Source organism: Lissotriton vulgaris, chromosome 11 (genome assembly GCF_964263255.1).
Source record: "Lissotriton vulgaris chromosome 11, aLisVul1.2, whole genome shotgun sequence".
In the NCBI taxonomy this organism is placed as follows: Eukaryota; Metazoa; Chordata; class Amphibia; order Caudata; family Salamandridae; genus Lissotriton; species Lissotriton vulgaris.
The window spans coordinates 74,772,431-74,797,131 of record NC_141699.1 but is presented as its reverse complement, the minus strand read 5'-3'; positions in this window follow the sequence as shown (position 1 = coordinate 74,797,131).

The following is a 24,701-nucleotide window of genomic DNA, read 5'->3' as shown; positions in this document are numbered from 1 at the left end:
CGGCCACGGGACAACGCCGTCAGAATCGGGCATGCCATAACATAAGGAAGTGGGCCGACGGCCTTGGGGGGCGGGGCTGCGGGAGAGAGTGACAGGCAGCCAAAGCAGAGCAGAATAGCACTGACAGAAGCAGCAGGGTGACTGCGCATACGAAATCCAGGAGTACTTCATATTTCGACTGGTCAGCGCATGCGTACAACTGGCAGACCTCTCCCCCCCCCTACGGCATTCAGAGACACAGCCAGGGACCCGGGGCCCCAGTCTCATTATGGGCAGAATAGTACCTGCTCGGTAGCCAATCCTGGCGCAGTGGTGGTGTTAACGCTGCGCCGGGATTGGCTGCTGCAGCAGGATGGTGCCACGCGTGGGTGTTGGCTGCTCTGCTGAGGGCCGCACTGTATGGCCAATCACATATGGCTATATCCAGCCATGTCGATGTGATTGGCCATTTCCCTACGCTGTCGGGACGTTACAGTGCGTGGCGTACCAGACAACAACAAGTAAGTGAAAGTAGAACTTAGCGTGAGTCACGACACGAAGGAGAGTGGTGGACCGCATGGCTGGCTGCCTCGCCGCCTGGTGCTTTCCTTTGTCTGCACTGCACTGTCTGCTGTGTCGTGGTCGTCGGAAGACATCGAGGGCGGCGCTAACTACTAATGCGTGAGAAGTGAAAGGTAGGACATTTGTTCTGTTGTTATGTACTGTAGTAAAAGACGAGGTCCTCTTTGCTTGCCTAGTCGCAGTGCGAGCTGGATGTTCTCGAGGGCTGGACACTTTTTTTTTTTTATTAATAAAAAAGGTGAAAGAAGAATAGAGGGGGTGGGAGGGAAGGAGAGAATGTCCAGGAGAAGACGGATAGTAGGAGAGAGGGACGAAAAGGGAATGAGGAAAGGGACCGGGGTGAAAAAAAGCGGGAGGAATGGATGAAACACATGTGATCAAACAGAAGAAAAGAGATGATGGTGCTAGGCCCGCTGTTCACCTGCCACCATCGCGTTGAGTGAAGCGCTTTCGAAGGAAAACAAAGTGTTCTCTTGAACACCGAGTTCAAGGAGAGGCTCCCACACCCTCCTCGCATGGCTGGATGCAGGCAGCACTTCTGGGGACTCTGTCCCTTGTTCCTTCAGCGTGTCCCTCTCTAAATCCGGCTCGGGGCGCTTCCTTTACACTTTCCGCTTTCAGCGCCGCTTCACAACAGCGCTATTTTTGAAGTTAGCTAATTTAGCTCTTCTCTTCACAAAAATAATCTTTATTTTAGCGCAGCAGCAACTGGGTTCAGATACTGCCACATCATAAAAGCTGATAAAATGGGCCACATGCAGCCCCGTGCAGAGTGGGAGGAGGTGACAGTCTGAAACGGATGGACAGACAGCGAGACAGACAAACCTTGCAATGTACAGAAGCAATGATGAAATACAACTGCGCAGCACAGGGGCACGCGTCCAGACTGGTGGTAACTGCAGCCAACTGGCCTCTCTAGCTCTTCTCTCCAGGTGTGATCACAGACAGGGAGGAGGCGCTGCCTGGACAGACAATAGCCAAAGGGACGCGTGTGGGGGACACAGATTGAGGGCCTCATGATCAAGTTTTTGACACACTGCAGCGCCACCAGCGTACAGTGCTCCTTTACTTTGTGTAGGTAGATTTGTGCTTCACAAGTGTGCATCAGTACACCTCTAATGTGTTAAACCGTTCGTTTACAGGATCGATTGGTTCTTTTAGGGTGTACAAAAACTCTTGGCAGCCCAGAAATACCTTTCCGATTGACTAAAATGTTTTCATTTATGAAAAGAGTGAAACGGGCGTTCCTTATTTGTGATGCACATTGATTGTGCACATTGCACAATCAATCACAGGTATCAGTTGTTTGTAACCTCAATTAATTCTGGTCGATAACTGTTGCTCAGATATCCATACTCATGCCAGTTGTGGTGGTATGATCTGATTCTCAAAGGCGAGTGGCTCTAATCTTCTTAAGTTGTGTGTTTAGTTGTTTGCAGTTTAAATAAAATAATTCTGTGAGGTTCTCAGCTTTGTTTCTGGAAGTCTGTTATGAAGCTCTGTGGTTATACTGAAGGAGCAGCTTCTATATTACATCCCTTTATTAATGTAATAACTGCACTTTCACAATTACTTTATTAGCCTTCTTGCTTCTCAAATTTGCTTGAAAATGCACCATTTGCCCACTCATTTTTCGAAATTTTCCCCGAACCCCCCTTTAGCTGTTCGGGCTTGCTTGCTACACTCCCTCGCCACGGTGCATCTCCCATGGAAGGGTTACGCCCCACCACTTTAAAATCTCACCAGCCACCACTGACTGCAGCTGAGCAGGGGCGGCAGCCCCCGGAGCTGCGGCGTGACCGGGCTGGCCTGAAGCCCCCCCCGCACCCCTTCAAACCCTGAACCCCGTGTGCACTGGACCCGGCCACCGACAGCCCCTCTGGGACAGAGCAGGTAAGGACACGGCCCGTGAACCCGCATGACTTGGCGAGCAGGAGGCGGGGCAATGAAGGGTTAATATTTATGTTGCGGGGGTGGCAGGGGCGTGGCACGTGCGCCTAGGAGCTGTCCCTTAGTAGCTCAGAGGGGGCGGACGTGTGTGTGTGTGTGTGTCTGGGGGGCGGCAGTGGTTTCACAGCTTTGGGGTGTCTGACAGCAAGGGGAGACGCGTCTGGCCACTCGTGAGTGTTTCTGACAGTCCTGGGGAGGGTGTGTGTGTGTCATCTTTTGGGGGCCTGAGCTGCATTTGGGGTGTTAAAGTTCTAAGAGTCATTTCCGATAACTCTGAGCGGGGCCAGGCTGATGTGGGAGGTTTGACACTTTTAGAAAGGAGGCCGCTCCAGAGGGTGCCTTGCTAGTGTGTTTTTTTTTTAAAATAGTTTTTATCGGACATCTCGGAGCGGGGGTCTTGTGTCTGTAGGATGGGGTCTCAGCTACGGACTGAGGGCGTGCGCGGTCCTGGACTCTAGCACAGGGGAGCTGACATAAATGACGGGGCAGGGGGAATGGCAATTGAGTGACAGGGAGTCTGACATTCATGAGAAGGGTCTGGCATGCTGGTTGGGGAGGGGGCTTACGGCGAAGGGGTTGAGGGTTCTGGAGGCACTGGCGGGGAAATCAGGGCCCTTGAGATCCCTGGAAAAAGACAGCTCCGGGTAGGGGTGGTCTGGCAGATCTGTGGCGCGTCTCCCAGCTCTGCCCACGGTGCAGTGTGCGGCAGCTCCTAGAAGCGGCTGACAGCTCCTGGAAAGAGCGAGGGGAGGGGGTGGCGGCGGCAGGCGCGATAGAAGTCTGACAGCTGTAGAAGAATTAAAGTGCGACCGCTCTGTGGGGGTCGGACAGATCAGGACGAGGTCTCTTTAAACCGTTTCGGATCAGGCGTAGGCATGGCCAGGTGGCCCCAAGAGAGTGAAGCTCCACTCTGAAGCTCCACTCTGAAGCTCCACTCTGAAGCTCCACTCTGAAGCTCCACTCTGAAGCTCCACTCTGCACTCTGAAGCTCCACTCTGAAGCTCCACTCTGCACTCTGAAGCTCCACTCTGAAGCTCCACTCTGAAGCTCCACTCTGAAGCTCCACTCTGAAGCTCCACTCTGAAGCTCCACTCTGAAGCTCCACTCTGAAGCTGCACTCTGAAGCTCCACTCTGAAGCTCCACTCTGAAGCTACACTCTGCACTCTGAAGCTCCACTCTGCACTCTGAAGCTCCACTCTGAAGCTCCACTCTGCACTCTGAAGCTCCACTCTGAAGCTCCACTCTGCACTCTGAAGCTCCACTCTGAAGCTCCACTCTGAAGCTGCACTCTAAAGCTCCACTCTAAAGCTCCACTCTGAAGCTCCACTCTGAAGCTGCACTCTAAAGCTCCACTCTGAAGCTCCACTCTGAAGCTCCACTCTGCACTCTGAAGCTCCACTCTGCACTCTGAAGCTCCACTCTGAAGCTCCACTCTGCACTCTGAAGCTCCACTCTGAAGCTCCACTCTGAAGCTCCACTCTGAAGCTCCACTCTGAAGCTCCACTCTGAAGCTCCACTCTGAAGCTCCACTCTGCACTCTGAAGCTCCACTCTGAAGCTCCACTCTGCACTCTGAAGCTCCACTCTGAAGCTCCACTCTGAAGCTGCACTCTAAAGCTCCACTCTAAAGCTCCACTCTGAAGCTCCACTCTGAAGCTCCACTCTGAAGCTGCACTCTAAAGCTCCACTCTGAAGCTCCACTCTGAAGCTGCACTCTAAAGCTCCACTCTGAAGCTCCACTCTGCACTCTGAAGCTCCACTCTGAAGCTCCACTCTGCACTCTGAAGCTCCACTCTGAAGCTCCACTCTGAAGCTCCACTCTGAAGCTCCACTCTGAAGCTCCACTCTGAAGCTCCACTCTGAAGCTCCACTCTGAAGCTCCACTCTGCACTCTGAAGCTCCACTCTGAAGCTCCACTCTGCACTCTGAAGCTCCACTCTGCACTCTGAAGCTCCACTCTGAAGCTCCACTCTGAAGCTCCACTCTGAAGCTCCACTCTGCACTCTGAAGCTCCACTCTGAAGCTCCACTCTGCACTCTGAAGCTCCACTCTGCACTCTGAAGCTCCACTCTGAAGCTCCACTCTGAAGCTCCACTCTGAAGCTCCACTCTGCACTCTAAAGCTCCACTCTGAAGCTCCACTCTGCACTCTAAAGCTCCACTCTGAAGCTCCACTCTGAAGCTCCACTCTGAAGCTCCACTCTGAAGCTCCACTCTGCACTCTAAAGCTCCACTCTGAAGCTCCACTCTGCACTCTAAAGCTCCACTCTGAAGCTCCACTCTGCACTCTGAAGCTCCACTCTGAAGCTCCACTCTGAAGCTCCACTCTGAAGCTCCACTCTGAAGCTCCACTCTGCACTCTGAAGCTCCACTCTGAAGCTCCACTCTGAAGCTCCACTCTGAAGCTCCACTCTGCACTCTGAAGCTCCACTCTGAAGCTCCACTCTGCACTCTGAAGCTCCACTCTGAAGCTCCACTCTGCACTCTGAAGCTCCACTCTGAAGCTCCACTCTGCACTCTGAAGCTCCACTCTGAAGCTCCACTCTGCACTCTGAAGCTCCACTCTGAAGCTCCACTCTGAAGCTGCACTCTGAAGCTGCACTCTAAAGCTCCACTCTAAAGCTCCACTCTGAAGCTCCACTCTGAAGCTCCACTCTGAAGCTGCACTCTAAAGCTCCACTCTGAAGCTCCACTCTGAAGCTGCACTCTAAAGCTCCACTCTGAAGCTCCACTCTGCACTCTGAAGCTCCACTCTGAAGCTCCACTCTGCACTCTGAAGCTCCACTCTGAAGCTCCACTCTGAAGCTCCACTCTGAAGCTCCACTCTGAAGCTCCACTCTGAAGCTCCACTCTGCACTCTGAAGCTCCACTCTGAAGCTCCACTCTGCACTCTGAAGCTCCACTCTGCACTCTGAAGCTCCACTCTGAAGCTCCACTCTGCACTCTGAAGCTCCACTCTGAAGCTCCACTCTGAAGCTCCACTCTGAAGCTCCACTCTGAAGCTCCACTCTGAAGCTCCACTCTGAAGCTCCACTCTGAAGCTCCACTCTGAAGCTCCACTCTGCACTCTGAAGCTCCACTCTGAAGCTCCACTCTGCACTCTGAAGCTCCACTCTGAAGCTCCACTCTGAAGCTCCACTCTGAAGCTCCACTCTGAAGCTCCACTCTGAAGCTCCACTCTGAAGCTCCACTCTGCACTCTGAAGCTCCACTCTGAAGCTCCACTCTGCACTCTGAAGCTCCACTCTGAAGCTCCACTCTGCACTCTGAAGCTCCACTCTGAAGCTCCACTCTGCACTCTGAAGCTCCACTCTGAAGCTCCACTCTGAAGCTCCACTCTGAAGCTGCACTCTAAAGCTCCACTCTGAAGCTCCACTCTGAAGCTCCACTCTGAAGCTCCACTCTGAAGCTCCACTCTGAAGCTGCACTCTAAAGCTCCACTCTGAAGCTCCACTCTGCACTCTGAAGCTCCACTCTGAAGCTCCACTCTGCACTCTGAAGCTCCACTCTGAAGCTCCACTCTGAAGCTCCACTCTGAAGCTCCACTCTGAAGCTCCACTCTGAAGCTCCACTCTGAAGCTCCACTCTGCACTCTGAAGCTCCACTCTGAAGCTCCACTCTGCACTCTGAAGCTCCACTCTGCACTCTGAAGCTCCACTCTGCACTGTGAAGCTCCACTCTGAAGCTCCACTCTGCACTCTGAAGCTCCACTCTGAAGCTCCACTCTGAAGCTCCACTCTGAAGCTCCACTCTGAAGCTCCACTCTGCACTCTAAAGCTCCACTCTGAAGCTCCACTCTGCACTCTGAAGCTCCACTCTGAAGCTCCACTCTGAAGCTCCACTCTGAAGCTCCACTCTGAAGCTCCACTCTGAAGCTCCACTCTGAAGCTCCACTCTGAAGCTCCACTCTGAAGCTCCACTCTGCACTCTAAAGCTCCACTCTGAAGCTCCACTCTGAAGCTCCACTCTGAAGCTCCACTCTGAAGCTGCACTCTGAAGCTGCACTCTGAAGCTGCACTCTGAAGCTGCACTCTGAAGCTGCACTCTGAAGCTGCACTCTGAAGCTGCACTCTAAAGCTCCACTCTGAAGCTCCACTCTGCACTCTGAAGCTCCACTCTGAAGCTCCACTCTGCACTCTGAAGCTCCACTCTGAAGCTCCACTCTGCACTCTGAAGCTCCACTCTGAAGCTCCACTCTGAAGCTCCACTCTGCACTCTGAAGCTCCACTCTGAAGCTCCACTCTGCACTCTGAAGCTCCACTCTGAAGCTCCACTCTGAAGCTCCACTCTGAAGCTCCACTCTGAAGCTCCACTCTGCACTCTGAAGCTCCACTCTGAAGCTCCACTCTGCACTCTGAAGCTCCACTCTGAAGCTCCACTCTGAAGCTCCACTCTGAAGCTCCACTCTGAAGCTCCACTCTGCACTCTGCACACGCAATTTTGGGTGGGAGACAGGTAAAACAAAGGCATTTTGGCTTAACAAATGAGTCTCCCACCCAAATCGGGTATGGTGGTATGTATGCTATTACCAAGGCTGTCTAACCTTGATTCCACCTCATATCTCTTTCATGAACCACCATACATGTCCTGCCCATTTATTTCACTCATGCATGGGTTTTTTAAATCCCTGCTTTCTTCCTTTGCCAGCGTTTTACCGTCATTTTCTTTCAGTCTTCACTACGTTTCGCATGTTAAAATAGAAAAAAACAACATTTAATTCCAGCAAGCGTTCTTCATTGAAAGCCAGTCTAGGCAAAAACGAAAGTAATAAAAAGTGAAACTGACACGCCACTCCACACACAGCAAGCAGCGCGCTCCCGAGGTGAAATCTGACAGCCTCAAAGCGCGCGTCTGCTATGTGTCCACATTCCTAGGTACAGGCCAATACGGGCCACAATAGGTCTGAAGCAGACACCTTCAATGCTCACGCATTGAGGGTAGGTCTGCTCGACCTAAAAAAGGCATCACATTGCTATACATACATATATGTGTGTGTGTGTATAGATAGATATATATAAATATATATACATACACACATATACACACGCACATATATAAATAACTGCAGAAGGCCTCCAAGTGCACATTCAGGGGCTCGAAGGTTTGCTTCTAACGCTACATCTGCAGTCTCAAACATCAGACACGTGTTGGCAGATAGGGAGGCTGACATGGAGCCACCTGGCAGATTTGTTTTTAAATGCTACAAAGAAATCACGTTTTCTTTGAAAACTGCGTTTCACATCCAACAAGAAACGTAAACTCATCACATATTTCGTTCACTGCTGTCCTTAATTTGTATAAAAGCTAGCCCGGTCAGTGGCAATCCTTTTGGGTTCAGTATAGTGAAAAATCATCTCACGTGGGCCCAGAGACCTGGTTGTCCTGCGGCATGGATGGCCACCCAGGGAGGGGATGGGGGCTATTGACCTGACTAGGTGCCTGGAAGGCTGATGCGATGTCTTGGGACGAGAGCAGGGCTCGAGACGGGGTACCACTCGGGTGGACAGCGTCCCCCCACTTATTTTACCGGGAGCTCGATAACTGGAGCAAATGGAGCCACACATTCACTCATTGGCCTCTCTGGGCGAGATCAGAGCTCATTCAGAACGCTGCTCACGCTCTGGCTTCTCTGATGCAATCGCATGTAGGGGGTGAGCGAGGGGAGGCAATGAGTCTGATGGTGCAAGCCACCTTTCGTGACGTCACTTCCTGCCGTTACGTCAGCGTCCCCCCACTTCTTTTTTTAGGAATTGTGCCCTGGACGAGAGGCCCTTAGGGGCCCCACAAGCATAGGGGTCCCAAGCAGACTAGAATTTAACACTCATTTTCCGTTAAACATCTTTATTCCTGTGAGTGGTTGTGTAGGCAGGGCACAGTGCACTACTTTTCCCAGGTGCCTATAATGCTGTTAAGACAGCCCTGTGTATGGCACACTTGTATTACTCTCACCCACTGGACAGAGTCAGCCCGGGCATCTCAATCTCCACGGAACGACCACTCTGCAAGTAGCAAACCTCGACATAGTTCACCAAAAGTAAAGTATGTAAACACTGATTAGTTGCAAAGCTGGCAACACACAGGCACGGTGTAGGAAAAGCGAAGGAATCTGTGATATCTCCAGAAAGGTTTTTTAGAGTGGGCTCATCTGAATCATATGAATATATATATTACTACACGGTGGTGGCATATTTTGAGAAAGACCGCTATGAATGCAGTGGCATTAATTAGTTTGATGTGTTGTTTAATTATGTTTAGGTGTTATTTATTGGTGTCAATATTGTGAGGTCATAAGCATTGCATTTGTGTGAGAGTTAGGCTTGCATGGCTGTTGAGTGAGCTGCAGATTGTGCGCGCCACCATAACTTGCACACTTCAATTTTTTTTTGTGTTTGCTTCACTAAACTTTGGCTGTGGCTTTGTAGGTGAACTTCTGAATTTTGTTCTGGCTGGATGTTGTAAAGTCTACTTTTAAAATGTTGACTACATCAAAGTTGTATTGAAATTGTTGAAGTAATAATGTTGTGTCCTTCATTAATACCTCTGACAATTCTAAAAATGCTGAATTTTAAAAGACATTTTTATTACATGCATTCTTTAATTTATCTAACCATGCCCTAGTAACCAATCAGTACCTCTTGATGCTCCTCATTCCTGAACCCTTAAAACCCCAAACTATGCCTTAATGCACCCCTTCCCTAAACCCTAAAACACATTACCACTCCCTAGCGCTACCCTGAAGCCTAAAAACCCTTGGCAATTTAAGGCACATTTTTGTTTTCTATTTTTTCTGTAGACAACATTTTTGACACAGATTTTTTTTCAGTCTACTTTTTTCCATTATATTTTTACTGCAAACTGTTTTTAGGTCTCGCCTATGCAGCGTGCATGCGTGCTGCATAGGAGACCATTAGCCGTCGCTCTGCTGTTTTTGGAAGCACACACTCGTGCTTGTGGCATCATACAGCTTGTGGGAGCGAGCAGGAGCGCTGCCACAGCACGAGTGCAGTGCTTCCAAAAACAGCAGACTGCGCGGACACGCCCGTGAGGCACGCTCGAGGCACGGGCGCTTGTTTATTTAGCACTTCATCAGATAGCATATGTCTAGTTCTCTCCTGCATGTGCTGCTTCCATCCCTAAAATACTAACCCATGCACATGCTCAGTGTTGCTCTCCCTTCGTGTGCTGCTCTCATGTTTGCTTTTCACGCTAATCTTGTGCTTCATGCTACTCTGTCCCTCATGTGCTGCTCCTGCTCTGTCTCATCTGACTTTGCCTCCCTCCTTACCCATTACGTTCTTGCTCTCTCCCTCGTCTGCTTCTTTGTCAATCACTCCTGCACTCCCGCACTGGGCTTTAGTTTCATTTTATCTCCTTACCTGTTGCTCCCACACCACTGGTGGACAGATCACATTTTTTGGGGGGGCTCTTTATTTTTTTGGGGGGGAGTGTCTATAGTTCCAGTTTGTTGTCAGTTGTTCTGCTACTCTAAACGCGTTTTTGCGCACTTGACGTTTGTTTCTTTTTTCTATTTTTTAATTTACTGATCTAAGTGGTGTTTACCATCTCAGATAAGCCAAGAAAAATATTAAAAATAAAGGAAAACTGCACTAGTGCCATTCTGCTGAAGCACAACATAACTGGGGAAGCATGCACATACCTATAGAGGAGTACGTCAGAAGCCTAGTCATCTGCTATTTTTCTTTCGTGTGCATATAGTGTGCAGCATGGGCAAAGAGCAGTTTGCAAAACGTTCATGCTGCACAGAAACGGCGAATAGCATTGGTTTTAAATCTTTCTTGCAACAACATTTTGACAAAGGTGCTGTGAAATCTTCCAATCTAAGACACTCTGAAATATTGAACGTTAAGAAAATTCAGCAACTCACAAAAGTACAGTGGCAAATCTCTGCATGCATGTCAGTTACATCATGCTTTGAAGTCAGGCACCGGGTAAAACGGTTGTACTGAACATGTATGCATCAGATTAAAGTTTCTAACGCACAGCTGCATCATACGCATGGCTTGCAGCCTCAGTCATGCTGCTGGAATGCTAACCTGCAGTTTACTTGTGGAATTTTACCAGGTCACCAATGAGTCATAACGTATTTACGTCACAGAGCACGTTCCATTTCGCGCTTTTTTTCCAGAGTCTCCAGTAGGAAAAGGATAGGATTCAATATTCTGTGCTCTACTGAAACCACGGAGCTCATACATTCACAGTTAAACGCAGGGGTTCAGACAACAAATCGACTTACCCACTACAAAAGCAAAACACAGGAACTGGGGTTAAAAGGTGGCAAGTGTGCCAGACAGGTGACATGATTGCATTTGCACTGCTTAACATATGCTGCTGTCTCGTTTTATCTGGTAAACGGCATTACTGTGATATCCTGCTGCTCAGCCAGAATGACTGCCTGATGGAATGTTAGTGTTTGGAATGGGTGCGTGCGTGTCATTTTACGCTTTGTTTCACTGTACCATTCACTACATTTAATTCTTTGATTGTCATGCCTCTTTTTGATGCCTTTTAAAATTTCCTTCCTTTGCGTTGTAAAGGGGGGAGATATGTGATATCCTGCTGCTCAGCTAGAATGACTGCCTGATGGAATGTTAGTGTTTGGAATGTGTGAGTGCGTGAATCAGTTGGATGAAGGGCTGAGCAGCAGGGAAGCTGCTCCTGGTGGGGCTCCTACTAAAACTACCTGGCTTGGAGCGTCCTTTCTTCAATACTACATTTTGTGCAATAGTTGTTTGTACTTTTCTCTCACTTCCTATCCGCTTTACTTCCTCTGTTTGCTATTTCTATATTTCATTTTATGCTTTGTTTCATTGTACCATTCACTACATTTAATTCTTTGATTGTCATGCCTTTTTTTGATGCCTTTTAAAATGTCCTTCCTTTGCGTTGCAAAGGGGGAAGATATGTGATATCCTGCTGCTCAGCCAGAATGACTGCCTGATGGAATGTTAGTGTTTGGAATGTGTGCGTGCGTGAATCAGTTGGATGAAGGGCTGAGCAGCAGGGAAGCTGCTCCTGGTGGGGCTCCTACTTAGACTCTGACTTTATCTGTCTGTATCTAATCTACTACCACAATAAATCTACGTGGTAACTACCTGCCTTGGAGCGTCCTTTCTTCAATACAATTACGCAACGGTGGTGGACCACAACAACCATAGGAGAATAAACACCACTTTTTGTGAATTGTGTTCCCTAATCGTAATATCACTGCGTGTCCCTGAGATGCAAGAATCCAGCTCACACATTGCTACACTACACACAGATTGAGAATTTGCTATTTTGCCTCTCACAGGACTGCAGTCTAGTATCATATTAAAAGAGGACGACTAGTTAATCTATCTAAATTCACAGCACCATGTCTCACCACACTCACAATGCTTCTACAACCATTCCTCTCACCTTGTGCCTTACTTGCTTACCAAACTGGAAGATCACATACTGGGATCACGTACTAGGAAGCACAGTGCAATAGCGCCAAGCCACACCGCTACCGGTAAGGCCCAAGCTTTACGCCTTGCATGCATGCATACATACATACATACTGGTTCAATTGACAAAGCAAGTATTTCCACATATAGTAATCAATATTGCTTATGTAGCCAAACCTTCTGCTGCTAAAAGATAATTATCTTAAATTACCTAAAGTTATGATTTTCAAATTCACAACTCCCAAAAAGTCCTGGTAAACACTGAATATAGAGCCTATGGTAACAGCAGATCTGTCCTGTTTAGCACATATAATCGGGATTACAATTACCAGAATGTAGAGAAAAAATCCTGACTGGCTACGTTTCTCACCCGTGTACCTGGAAAACTTGGAAACACCGTTAATGTTTACACCCAAGCCTTGAGATCTATTATTTACTAATAATTGATAACTGCTTATAGTTAGCAAATAACATTAAAACCTCCTCAGAAATTAACTGAAAAAAACAAAGGTTACAGGGACGTTATAATTAGACTCAGATTTCACTCGTCCGAAACCATTAAAATTCAGCAGTTATGGTTACCTGAGCTTACGATTCTTACACTCCTGCAATGACCTGCTTATGACCTCACACATTAAATCACTCATGACATGGTCAGTGACATCACTGATGACATCTCAAATGACATGTAATCACTGTGTGGTAACTGCTCCTAACACTAAGATCTATAACCAATTTGGATATGTTCTATGAAGAGATAGAGGAAAAGAAAGAAGTCTTTATATGTGGTTCCCAATTGATGTAGGTCGGGGAATTTCTCCTTTAGAAATTAGTGCTCTCACACACCCTTGCGAGTGTCATGCTTCATCATCGGGCGTTGCTCCTCGTGCAAGTGGCGCTGCTGTCCTACGGGCCTCGCAAGAGGGCTCTTTGTCGGAGATCTTTTAATGAGACGCCGCAGTCGTGCATGCAGGTGTGTGGGCCTAAAAAGGTTGGTCCTTTCTTAACCCTCAAGTCTTAGGCCCCCATTAGGATGGCGGGCGGGCTTTGCCCGCCGCCACCCTTGCGGAAAACGGGACCGCCCGCCTCAAGGGTGGACCGCCCGCCACAATGTTAAAAATGTATGCGTGCATTTGCATAAACAAAGCGGCAGGCACCGCACGGTGCCTGCTGTTTTGTTTATGTAAATGCTGGGGGTACCACAGGTACCCCCTTGTGCACCCCCCACCCCTCCTTCACTCTGAGGGCCTGCATGGGGCCCCCAGAGTGAAGACCGCATGCCTTTCCGTAGCGACATGGCCGCCACGGAAAGGCATCCGATTTGGCCCATCATAATATGGCTGGTGGTGTCTATTAGACACCGCCATCATATTAATCCTTTTCCGCCTCGGCCGCAAGGCGACCAGGGCGGAAAAGCGGCGGACGGTCTTTCCGTCCGCCGCGGTCCCCCCCCATCATACTAATATGGCGGGGGGAATTCAGGAGAGGATGTCGGGCGGATTGCCCCCGCCAGGCCGGCGGTGGTAACCACCAGCCTGGCGGGGGCAATCCGCCTGACATCCTAATGGGCCCCTTAGTTTGTTCCTTGTTCGCGCTCTCTTTTTTGCACTTATTGCTCGATTCGCATTTTTGTCATTTTGCTCTTGCACAGAAGGGATTGTTTATAGAATAAACACTGCGAAAAGCATTTACAATGCAATATGGCATTGTAAATGACAATGTTATGTATGTGTAAAGAAAACCTGCAAAGTACAAAGTGTGTGTTTACAAACCGTTTGCAGGTTTTCAAAACATAAATAAAAGTCGTTGTCATTTACAATGGCAATAACTCAAACTCTTGCAAATGCGAGACCTATTGCATTGCAAATGCTTGTTAAATACGAATCACTGACAAAATATCGACGTTAAAATATCGACCTACCGGAACATCAATGCAGAAATATCGGAGGCAAGAATATCGACATCCTATCTACAACATGGTAAGTACAAAAATATCGAAACAAATATATAGATGTTAAAAATATCGATGTTAAAAATATCGTTTTTTTTCTGTAAAAATATAAATGTAAAATAAAGTAAATAACACTTATAAATAAAATAAACATAGTTAAAAATATGTAATAATTTGTTAATTAATAAATAATACACATATAATAATAATACATTAATTAAACATATACAGAAAATATATCATATATACCCACTTAACAATAAGTTGTAATGATTTAATAATTTATGAATTAATAAAACATTATAAATTACAAATACATTTACAAACATAAAACATAAACATAAATAAAAAGTAACGAATTATGTTTCATAAATTAAAAAATATATATATACCTTTAATATTTTTAAAATTAATTATATACTACATTATCTAAATTTATACAAAAAAAATTAAATAACTAAATAAATAAAAATACTATTCAAAATCCATAAGTAAAAAAAACATTAATAAAAATGTTGGATAGCATAGAGCTTAAAATTACCATTCCCACTCCAGAGAGCACAATAGTAGAGAAACCGTTGTATAAGCGTAGAGGTAAAAATTACTATTCCAACTCCAGAGAGTGCAACAGTAGGGAAAACATTGGATAGCATAAGGGTAAAAATTACTAATCCAACTCCAGAGAGTGCAACAGTAGGGAAAACATTGGATAGCGTAGGGGTAAAAATTACTATTCCAACTCCAGAGAGTGCTTTTAGGTGTGAGGCTCTAGACTGCTCCCAGCCAGGAGAATCGAACAATAGGAGGCCTGATGACCCCTCCAATTCGTCCTTTGTTATGGGCCCAGCAGGAGTCTGAACTAAGAAAGCCCCCTCCTTCCCGCCCACACTGTGTAGTGGATCAAAAGCAGAGAACAACGTGGAGACGCTCCTGAATGTGTCCCAGTGTTTGCAAATTACACTAGGACGAATTCAGCATATTTTTCAGTGGGGCCCAACTTCTAGACAGGGTGGACAGTGTCCACTCCGTGAAAATAGTGGGTGGACGCCGTCCATCGGCGTGTACCCCCTACTTGTGCTCTGCGAACAATGATCACGTTTTGTTTACCTTTCATGGATAGAATTCTAATTAAATAATGGACAACTGTAAAGCTGTACAGAGTGGGTGGTTTGGGGATGACATGGGGATTATGAAACTCATTTTTCACAAGGACATATAAAATAGTTTTCATAGTTCACAGGAACCTGTGAAAATATGCCACAGATAGGCAGACAGACAGGCAGATATTTTCCACTGGAAAAAGCACAGATAAAGGTAAGATATGGTTCAACAAACACTAATCTACAAAGCACTGAAATTTGCTAGTTATGAAATGCAATGTACACAATGTACAGAATAACTTACACAACCTGCTATGTACTGCAGCCGCGGGGAGGTATACTCTGAACCCGCTCACACGGAGTCTTTCTCAGGGAAGGAAAGGCTGGCAGTCCTTGCAGTGTGTCAATGCTGTCTGGACTGAGGCTTTGCATATGCGGAGAACACACAGTGCAATAGCATCCCGACAACTAACTACATTTCCCAGCAGGCCATGCACTTTTACTTGGTTTGAAGACACAGCGGACATCTTGGATCCCTTGTGGCACTTGGCTTCTCGGTTAGGCAATCATGATACAATGTCGCTGCAGCCAGGACCTTGCTATCCGGATCGATGGTTTCTTTCACAAAAGTTCACCTGCTTCCTCTGGACTTGTATTGAAAGAAAATGGATGTACATATCTGAAAGTCATGTTGTTTGATGAAAACAAACATTTAACTATTTGAATATTTAACTAGAACTCATCGGAGACAGTGTGCTGGTTGCATTTCACTAAAAAGTTATCCCGTTAAGGAACTGGAGGAATTCTTAAGATAGGGCTATGTTGCTCATGCTATGTGTGAATTTCAAGGCTAAAGGTGTTAGAGCTCTGGTACGCCAGAACAAATTGCCAATATGGGGAATAACAGAATATTATCATTTATTGATTACCTTGTTGTGCTACAAAAATCACATAGAATAACTCATTCCACAGAAAGACGAGGAATCTAGTGATAAGGCTTGAGCTAGTCATGAAAGTCACAGGGAGAAGTTAGTGAACATATATATAAAGTGCCCATTCATTGTAAGTCTTGTATCAGGAATTACACATTCCACCTCAAACTTCAGACAGCTGGTTACAAAGACATATTGCTAAGATATAACTATTGCTAGTTCTAATCAAGTGTAGCACCTTCATGGCTTGTTACTAAAGATATCTAATTGTCGCTGGATAGCCACTACATCCTGCAGACGTCATTGACCAGTCAGAGACCTGGGGTCCAGTGTCTCAGTTTTTTGTCTTATCATCTTTCCCTTGCTTCCTCTGACCATCATGTCCCTGTGTATGTGGTCATTGGTACAGGCAGGGAGAGGTGGAAGAGTGTCTCACTCCATTGGATTCCACGCACAGGGTTAGGGTATTCTGACACATTGTGAGTTACTGTGTCTGTGCTTTGTGTGTCTTTCATATTGTAACTGGAAAGATTTCACAGTTTTTTTCAGCATGAACTTTATTCTGCTGTGCCTCTGTATGTAAATGAATCATAATCAAAGTCACTGGAATTATGCGTTTGTGCGGCGATTTTCACATAATTGTAGGTTTACCACATTGTCCATCATCTGCCTCATAATCTGCAGATTTTAACCAAAAAAAGGTGTTTCTAGCTCAGCTGGTTGAACAGTTAGTAAAAACGCAGTGACACATGTTGCCGTGCAGCGAAAAGTCCTTTGCAAAGTTTGACTGGTAACCTTTCTGTAGCTTATTGCTATATGTGTGAGTTGAACTTGTACTAATGAGATGCATACAATGTCCAGACAGTGTTAAGTGTAAAAATGACAAAATAATGAAGTAATACTATCAAAAAATGTGCTGCATAATTGGCCTTTTCTTGACACATAATTTACTCAACCCTGCCGCATAATTTGACCCTCCCCTGCCGCAAAATTTCAGTGGTCCTGATCATAATGCAAGCTGAAAAAACAGATGTCATAACCCAGGTGCCCCTGACACGCTGCTTTCACGGGGTTCACAGTGGCACAAGAGTGTGGGTGCATTGGGGATGCCACAACCTGTTTCTTCCTCCTGGTGGCAGGGAGTGAGGGTATGTAGGAATACCCTAGTGAGTGCAGGGACATTGGCTCGCCTTGGGCCATGTAAGAGATTATACTGGGCCTGGTTTGTGGGCTAGGCACCAGGTTACAGTGCTTAATTTGTAAAATAAAAAAAATTAAAAAGTGCCAAGGTTCTCGTCAGGAGGCCACTGCAGCTTGCATCACACATTTCCCTTGCAATCAGGGCACAAGTCGGGGGTACATGCAGGTACACGGGGTCCACCCACTCTTTCCACAGGGCGGACGCCACCTCCCCCCCTGCCAAGAAGTTGGGCCCCACAGCAATATGCTGAACATGTCCCGGTGTAATTTTCAGACACCGGGGCATCTTCAGCAGCGCCTGCACGTTGTCTGCGTTCGATTCCCAGCAGCAACGTGCAAACGGGGAGGGAGCTTTTTTTCACGTCCAGCTGGGCTGTATTTCAAGGGCCATCAGGCCTCCTTTTATTTGAATATCCCGACTGGAGGGGGCCTGAACCCTCACACTTGCTACAGAGGGGAAACAAAGGCCCAAACAGCTTGTTATCTCTTCACGGGTACTTAAGAGAGGCAGCTTTTGCCTTTGTTCAGTCCCTGTATATTTTATTTATTTATTTTTGACATTTGTAAAGCGCTCTGCAACCCTGCGGGCATCCTGGCGCTGAGGAGATAGCAAGTAGTCAGAGAATAAGCTGTCAAGGAATATGAAAAGCAATCGGCAGAAAAGACGGTACTGTTACTAAAAAACAAAATTCTCAGACCTTTGGAAAGAGCCAGGTCTTAACTCTTTTTCGGAACAACATCAAGCTCTGAGTTCTCCTGATTTCCAAGGGAAGACAATTCTAAGCCAGGTCTTAACTCTTTTTCGGAACAACATCAAGCTCTGAGTGCTCCTGATTTCCAAGGGAAGACAATTCTAAAGGCGGGCAGCTGCCACACTGAAAGCTCTCCCCCCCCCCCCCCCGAGTAACCTTCTTTGTCCTGGGGATTCTAGCCAAACTGGCAGAGGAGGTACGGGAGAGTACAAGTCGGTTCATACCATTGGAACCTACTCTGGATCAGCTTGGGACCTTGCCCAAGGAGTGCTCTGAACACTATACATTACATAGAGATTTAAACAGGATCCTCTGAGCTACTGGCAGCCAATGTAACCCTGCTAGTGCTTGATTTGTCGAGGAGCGACGTGCTCGACCTAGTGCTAACATAGCTGCTGCCGCCTGGATACTCTGGAGCCTAGCAATCAGGTATCCAGGAGATTCCAGAAGCAGGGCATTGCACTTTAAGAATGTCAGCTGTGTTGGTCTGTCCCAGTACTAAGAGGAAAGGGGTCCCAGTTAAAGAGGAGTGATTAAAAATACAAACAATTAAGTCAAATGAACAAAAAATGCATCTATAATGTTTTATTCACATTATAGGATGAACCAACAAATATAGTTTCAAACATTGTGGTTATATTGGTGCCCCTGGAGGTAAGGAGGATGTGAAATCGTGGGGGTAGTGTAGGTAGGGAATAGTGACAATAAAAACAAGTATATATCAAAAGTTTGCACAAGTTCAATAATCAATGTATAGCAAAACGGTCATAGTTCAAACCAATAATTCATGATACTCATGCCCCATATTCCATAATATACAGAAATAGTGGGTAAGGAGAGGCTGTGTCTTAAAACGGGGATTATGTCGACGTTTCGACCCCAAGTAAGGCAGGAATCAATGAAATCCTTGCGTCAGGGTCTTCATCAGGACGGAAGGGGGGGATGGGGCTAGCAACCTGAATTAATCAGTGCTTACTGGTCAATGGTCGGGATGGGTCCGCAGAGAGAGCGATACGTCTTTTAAGATTAAATCCGGCGTCCCGGTATGATAGGGAAGATAGGTCCGGATAGTTGTTGGGCACTGGGGATCACTCTACGTAACGAATAGCGTGGAGAAATTCAGAGCGTCCCCGTTCGAGTAGCATACATCCGCGTTAGTCAGGAATCGTAACCGATGAATGATTAATCCGGCGTCTTTGCGGGAGCCTTGAGGTGAATTCTCAGACCTTTGGAAAGAGCCAGGTCTTAACTCTTTTTCGGAACAACATCAAGCTCTGAGTGCTCCTGATTTCCAAGGGAAGACAATTCTAAAGGCGGGCAGCTGCCACACTGAAAGCTCTCCCCCCCAGAGTAACCTTCTTTGTCCTGGGGATTCTAGCCAAACTGGCAGAGGAGGAACGGGAGAGTACAAGTCGGTTCATACCATTGGAACCTATTCTGGATCAGCTTGGGACCTTGCCCAAGGAGTGCTCTGAACACTATACATAGAGATTTAAACAGGATCCTCTGAGCTACTGGCAGCCAATGTAACTCTGCTAGTGCTTGATTTGTCGAGGAGCGACGTGCTCGACCTAGTGCTAACTTAGCTGCTGCCGCCTGGATACTCTGGAGCCTAGCAATCAGGTATCCAGGGGATTCCAGAAGCAGGGCATTGCACTTTAAGGATGTCAGCTGTGTTGGTCTGTCCCAGTAGGCACACAAATAACAATTTCAATAGCACTATTTTATTTCTTTTATAGCGCTATGCAACCCAGTGCAGGGAGTCAGGGCTCTTTACGGAACATACACATTATACATTGACAATAAATCATGAGTAAATCAATGTACAAGATGAGTTACATGAGACAGTGAGGGTTACAAGGTGTAGGAGTCACATGTCCTTCATAGATCACAGTGTTTTTTTTTAAAAAGGCTTACAATTATGAACTGCAGGTAACAAAAGGATTTCTGTGATAAAAGCAGTAACCCACTTTACTATCTACATAAAATAAAATTGTGTCATCTGCGTTTTAGATGATGTGCTTTGCAGGAGACAATTTGACCTCTCCTACTTTGATTCAAATCTGTGACTTCACAAAACACAGATCTCTTCAACAGCGGCCGGCATGGCTTGCGCAGGTGGGGCGCATGTGTTGCAGCAGATGTTGCACTGGGAAGGGGGTGTCGCGGGAGGGTCGCACCAGCGGGTGGGTGGGGGGCAAGCAGGGTTTAGAATTTGAAAAGAAAAAACCTTACCCTGAGACTGGGACCTGCGTCTTCTGTGCTCCTACTATCCTGAGTCTGCTTCCAGGAACAGGAAGCAGGCAGCCAGGCTCCCACCCCTAAGCCAATCACAGTCTGAGCGATGTGACATGGCGCTCATCCAGGGGCTTTAGGGGTGGGCATGTTCTCCATGCAGGCTGTAAAGCAGCCTGCACGGAAAACAGGGAAGTGCGCATGACTGCTTCGGACGGCCCAAAAGGGCTGATCAAACAGTCATTGTGCACTTGAGTGGGCAAACCACTCTGTCCCTGCCCTGCTTCGTGAGCAGAGCAGCCCCGTCCACACTCCCGCCTGCAAAAGTAAACATAACATGATAATAACTGAAAGTTATTATCATGTTATGTTTCCTTTTCTCACACTGCTTGAAAGCAGTGGGGCGATGCTCCTCCATCATAGCGGAGAAGCTGCCACTGGCTCTCTCCAGCAAGTGCGTTTCTAACCAGAGTTATCTCACCATTATTACTATTCACTGAGAATACACTGGCCACCTTCACAGCAGATGCCTTAACCCAAGCAAATCTTTTAAAATGTAGACTTTGCAACCAATTAAGCATAACAGATATACTACCATGCTTCTCCTTGTTACCAATTTCTTTGTGGCAGGGTTTAAAAAACATAAATGTATTAGTTGAGGTCCATAGTTTGCGTCGGGATTGCGCCACTTTTTTGGCACAACCCAAACGCCAAATCTCCTAATGCTAGGGTGACCAGGCGTCCCCTTTTTGCCAGACAGTCCCCGTTTTTAACCAGCTGTCCCAGCAAATTTCAAGAAATTAAGCTCATGCCCCAGTTTTTAGAGAGGGTCGACTGAAAACGGTGAGAGGTGTTTTTTATGTTTTACAAAGCAGGGAAAGTTAGCAGTTGTTTCAAGAAAGCAATTTAATGAACAGGCAAGCTACTGGGTTTAAATTACATTTTATGTATGTTCTTACTGCCTGTTCTGTAATTCCCTGCTGAGGAGCGCTCTCATCGCTTGAAATAAAATTGTAGTCCTTCTTCTATTTTTGTGAAATGTCCCGGTTTTTAAGCTTTAAAATTCTGGTCACCCTACATAATGCGCTTAAATGTACTCATGATATATCTGATAAACATATGTGTGAGGTCTTAATATCTGATGTCACTTCTTGTGATGTGACTTCCAGTGAGGTCACTTCCAGTAAGGTCACTTCCTGTGATGCAATTTAATATAGCGGGGGAACACGACCCGAAGGTATTGGAGTGCTCTACATGATGGCTACAGTTAAATTACACAAGGTCACGGTCATTTTTGCAGGCACGGGGAGGTTGAATGCTTTGTCCAGAATCACAAGACGACGAAGTGACGCCGAGATTCGGGCCTAGTTTCCGAATTCCAAAGGCTGCAGCTCTGGCCTTAATGCCACGCGTTATCCTGGAGTGCTAAGGTGAGAAGAACAAGTGCCCAGGGTGTGTAAGGGTGCCGGTGTGTTACAAAACACAAGCAGTCGGCGTGACGTAACAGGTAGCTTGCTTTCCATGAAAGGACAAAAGGCTGAAAAGCAACAGGGAAATATCTGAAGATTTATTTTTAACGCGCTCGAGTTATTTAAGCATCAATTGTGAGAAAAGGAAACCATTGACTGACAATCAGAGGGAATGCTGTGCACAGCAGGAGAGAGGTGTTGCCGGCTTCATCCAGCCAGCAGTGAAGAGACTGTTGGCAAGGGAACAGAAGCGAATTCAAGGAAAGTACAAGGCATTTCAGGCACAGGCGGACTCGGAGAGTAAAACACTTTTATATGCAGTGCACGTTCACCAGACTAAAGGCTTTGGTTGCATTCCAGGAAAGTGTGCCCATAATTAACCGAACGAGGACGCATAACCAGAAACGCCACCTGTGAATAATTAGGTATGAATGATGCGCTGGCATGGCCGTACAGTGCTGGAGACAACTCCAAGTCTGCACCTGTAGTCTGTACCTCTGTTGCCTAGGAGTCAGCATCCCAGTGACGTCAGAGAAAGGCGGAAGGATGGACAAAGTTGTCAGTATCCTTTGTTTACACTGTGTGGCAGTTGCACATTTATTTCTGATAAGAACGAGCGTTCTTTAATTTGGGGGATATTTTGGTGTGTAATAATTTAAAGTCAGGAATCAATAGACACCAGACATCCAAAGGAACAAACTGCATACACATCACTGCAGAAAACATTTTAACCAATTGAGTACAGTATTTGAGTGCATCAACGTTCTGCATCCTTGTGTGGGAGATCTTTAATTATTTTTCAAGCGCTCATAAACCTGAAGAAAAATTAAGTCTACAAAAAACTTTTTATGTTGTAATGACTCTGGGTTTTGTCAAACATGTTTCAAATATACAGTTTGTCATTCCTTTTCTCTAATATTGACAGCGATTGTGATTCCTGTCCCCATATCTTGAAGCTCCCACCCCTATCGCAGAGGTTTGCATAGTTGTCTGCAGATTCTACAGGCTTAGAGTTGCCTTAACACTGAAGATTGAGGGTGAAGGTGTTTTTGCAAGAGATGGAACAAGAAGAGTTGTAAAACAACAAGATTTGCATCTTTTTAGAGAGTGCCACGTGTTGCAGCCAGTTAGAGAGCTTTGCGCTTCCTGTTCGGGTCAAATGGTGGAGTGTTGCAATCTACAGGGCCTGTTTTCTGCTCTCTGCATATGGACGGGTCTCTTGTAAATGGCCTCCAATCAAAGTCATTGGGCTCGATTCACAGAACTAACTTAAGACAAAATCCTAAACTTACTACTTTTGGTATTCACAGAAGTTAGGATTTTGTCTTAAGTTTGTCTTAAAACAGATTTAAGACAAAATCCTAACTTAAGTCTGTCTTAAGACAAACTTAAGACAAAATTCTAACATCTGTGAATACCAAAAGTAGTAAGTTTAGGATTTTGTCTTATGTTAGTTCTGTGAATCTGGCCCATTGTTTTGATGCACACTGAATAGACATCTACTAGTGGCCTTCAAGCGGTATTAGACCACCAGGATCACAGTGTAGCAGTCTTTTAGTTTATAAAAAAAATTGTCTTTATTAAATTAGCACAGTTAGTTAAAACCATTTCAATAAAATGTCATCATAGCGCTGTTACCACGTTAAAAGCAAAAACAAAGAAAACCATCAAATTTAAATTCATATACATATTACTGACGCGGCAGTCTTGTAGTTACTGTTATAATCACGTGACAAGTTTCCAAAGCCAAGGATAAAATAATTTGGTATAGGGATACTAGGACAGGGGGCGATAAAAGTCTGTGATAAGTTTTTTGGGGGGAGGAACTGGAAGGGTGGGGGCAGGAGGGGGTAAAAACAGATTGTCCAAGAGTTTCACATATTTTCCTGACCTTACAAGCACTTGAATCTCTAGGGAAGTGTTGCCTCCCAACATGTACTGATGCCCCTTTTTAAATATAAAGGTTTTAAAAGAAGTCTTCTGGGAGCGTCAAGGCTGGGACAACAGCACAGAAGATGCAACCATGATTCAGACCTGTAGGTGCACAGTCTACAGGCCCCCTCCTCACTTGTTGGAGCCCATTAGTTGAGGGCAGTGGAGCGCAAACCTAAGAGAAGCATGAAAAATATATTCCTCCGGGCCACTGCATTCAGACTTTCCAGGAGGTAAGATTGAGGTACCCCAGGGAGGTATGAGTTATTCAAGGGAAGCAGAATAGTTGTTGTTTTTAGGACCTGGATCCCCATCTGGTAGGAAATTTGTCTGACCTGCTTGTTGATAGCCCTTTTCCAGACTGTGTATGGAATAGTGTCTGTGGTTAGTAATGATTCGTCGATGTGTAGCGTTCTTATGGCCTTTACAATTAGACGGTTCCACAAATTCCCAGAGCTGGCAAGAGTTTCTTTTAACCGGGCTTTAAGGGTGATGTCTGCAGCTTTTAATGTCCTTATAAAATATTTCAAGGTATCAGCCTCACAGAAAATAGATTGTCTTTGAAGGCCCAGCTCCAGTCGTAGTCTTGCCCTGTGGCTGTAATTCAGGAGATGCAAGATTTTTTTATAAATGGAAACTAGGATCGAAACCCAGTTTGAAAGTATGGTAGAATGTTGTTTTCCGCGACCCATTTTTCTAGTGACCTGAGAAATCACTGAGCATATACCTTAGCCTCAACTCAAGATCTAATAGGCCAATGAGTTTGTAATTAGCTGGAAGAGAAGGGTCTTCTTTCTTAAAAATTGGGCATAAGATCGAGCCTTTCCATGAGTCTGGTAATCGATAGGTAGTAAACACGTAGCTTTATATGGGGACTAAGCAGTCACAAGGCCTGAAAATCTGCACTGTGATCTGTAGGTATCACGGACGGGCGAGTTCAAAGTCCGGAAGGGCAGCTCCAACCTCCACCACCAGTAGGGCATAAAGCAAGCTAGATAATAAGGGCAGAGGATATTAGACTTGGTTTAGAGTTGGGCAGTAACAGAAATTCCTCCAATTTGTGGTATAGGTGAGCTGTTTTCCAGAATAGGCGTATCCACTCTTGGAGAAACCTCTGGTAGAATAACCTGGCCATAGAAGTGTTATCATCGCAAGAGACTCTAGAAGACGAGCAT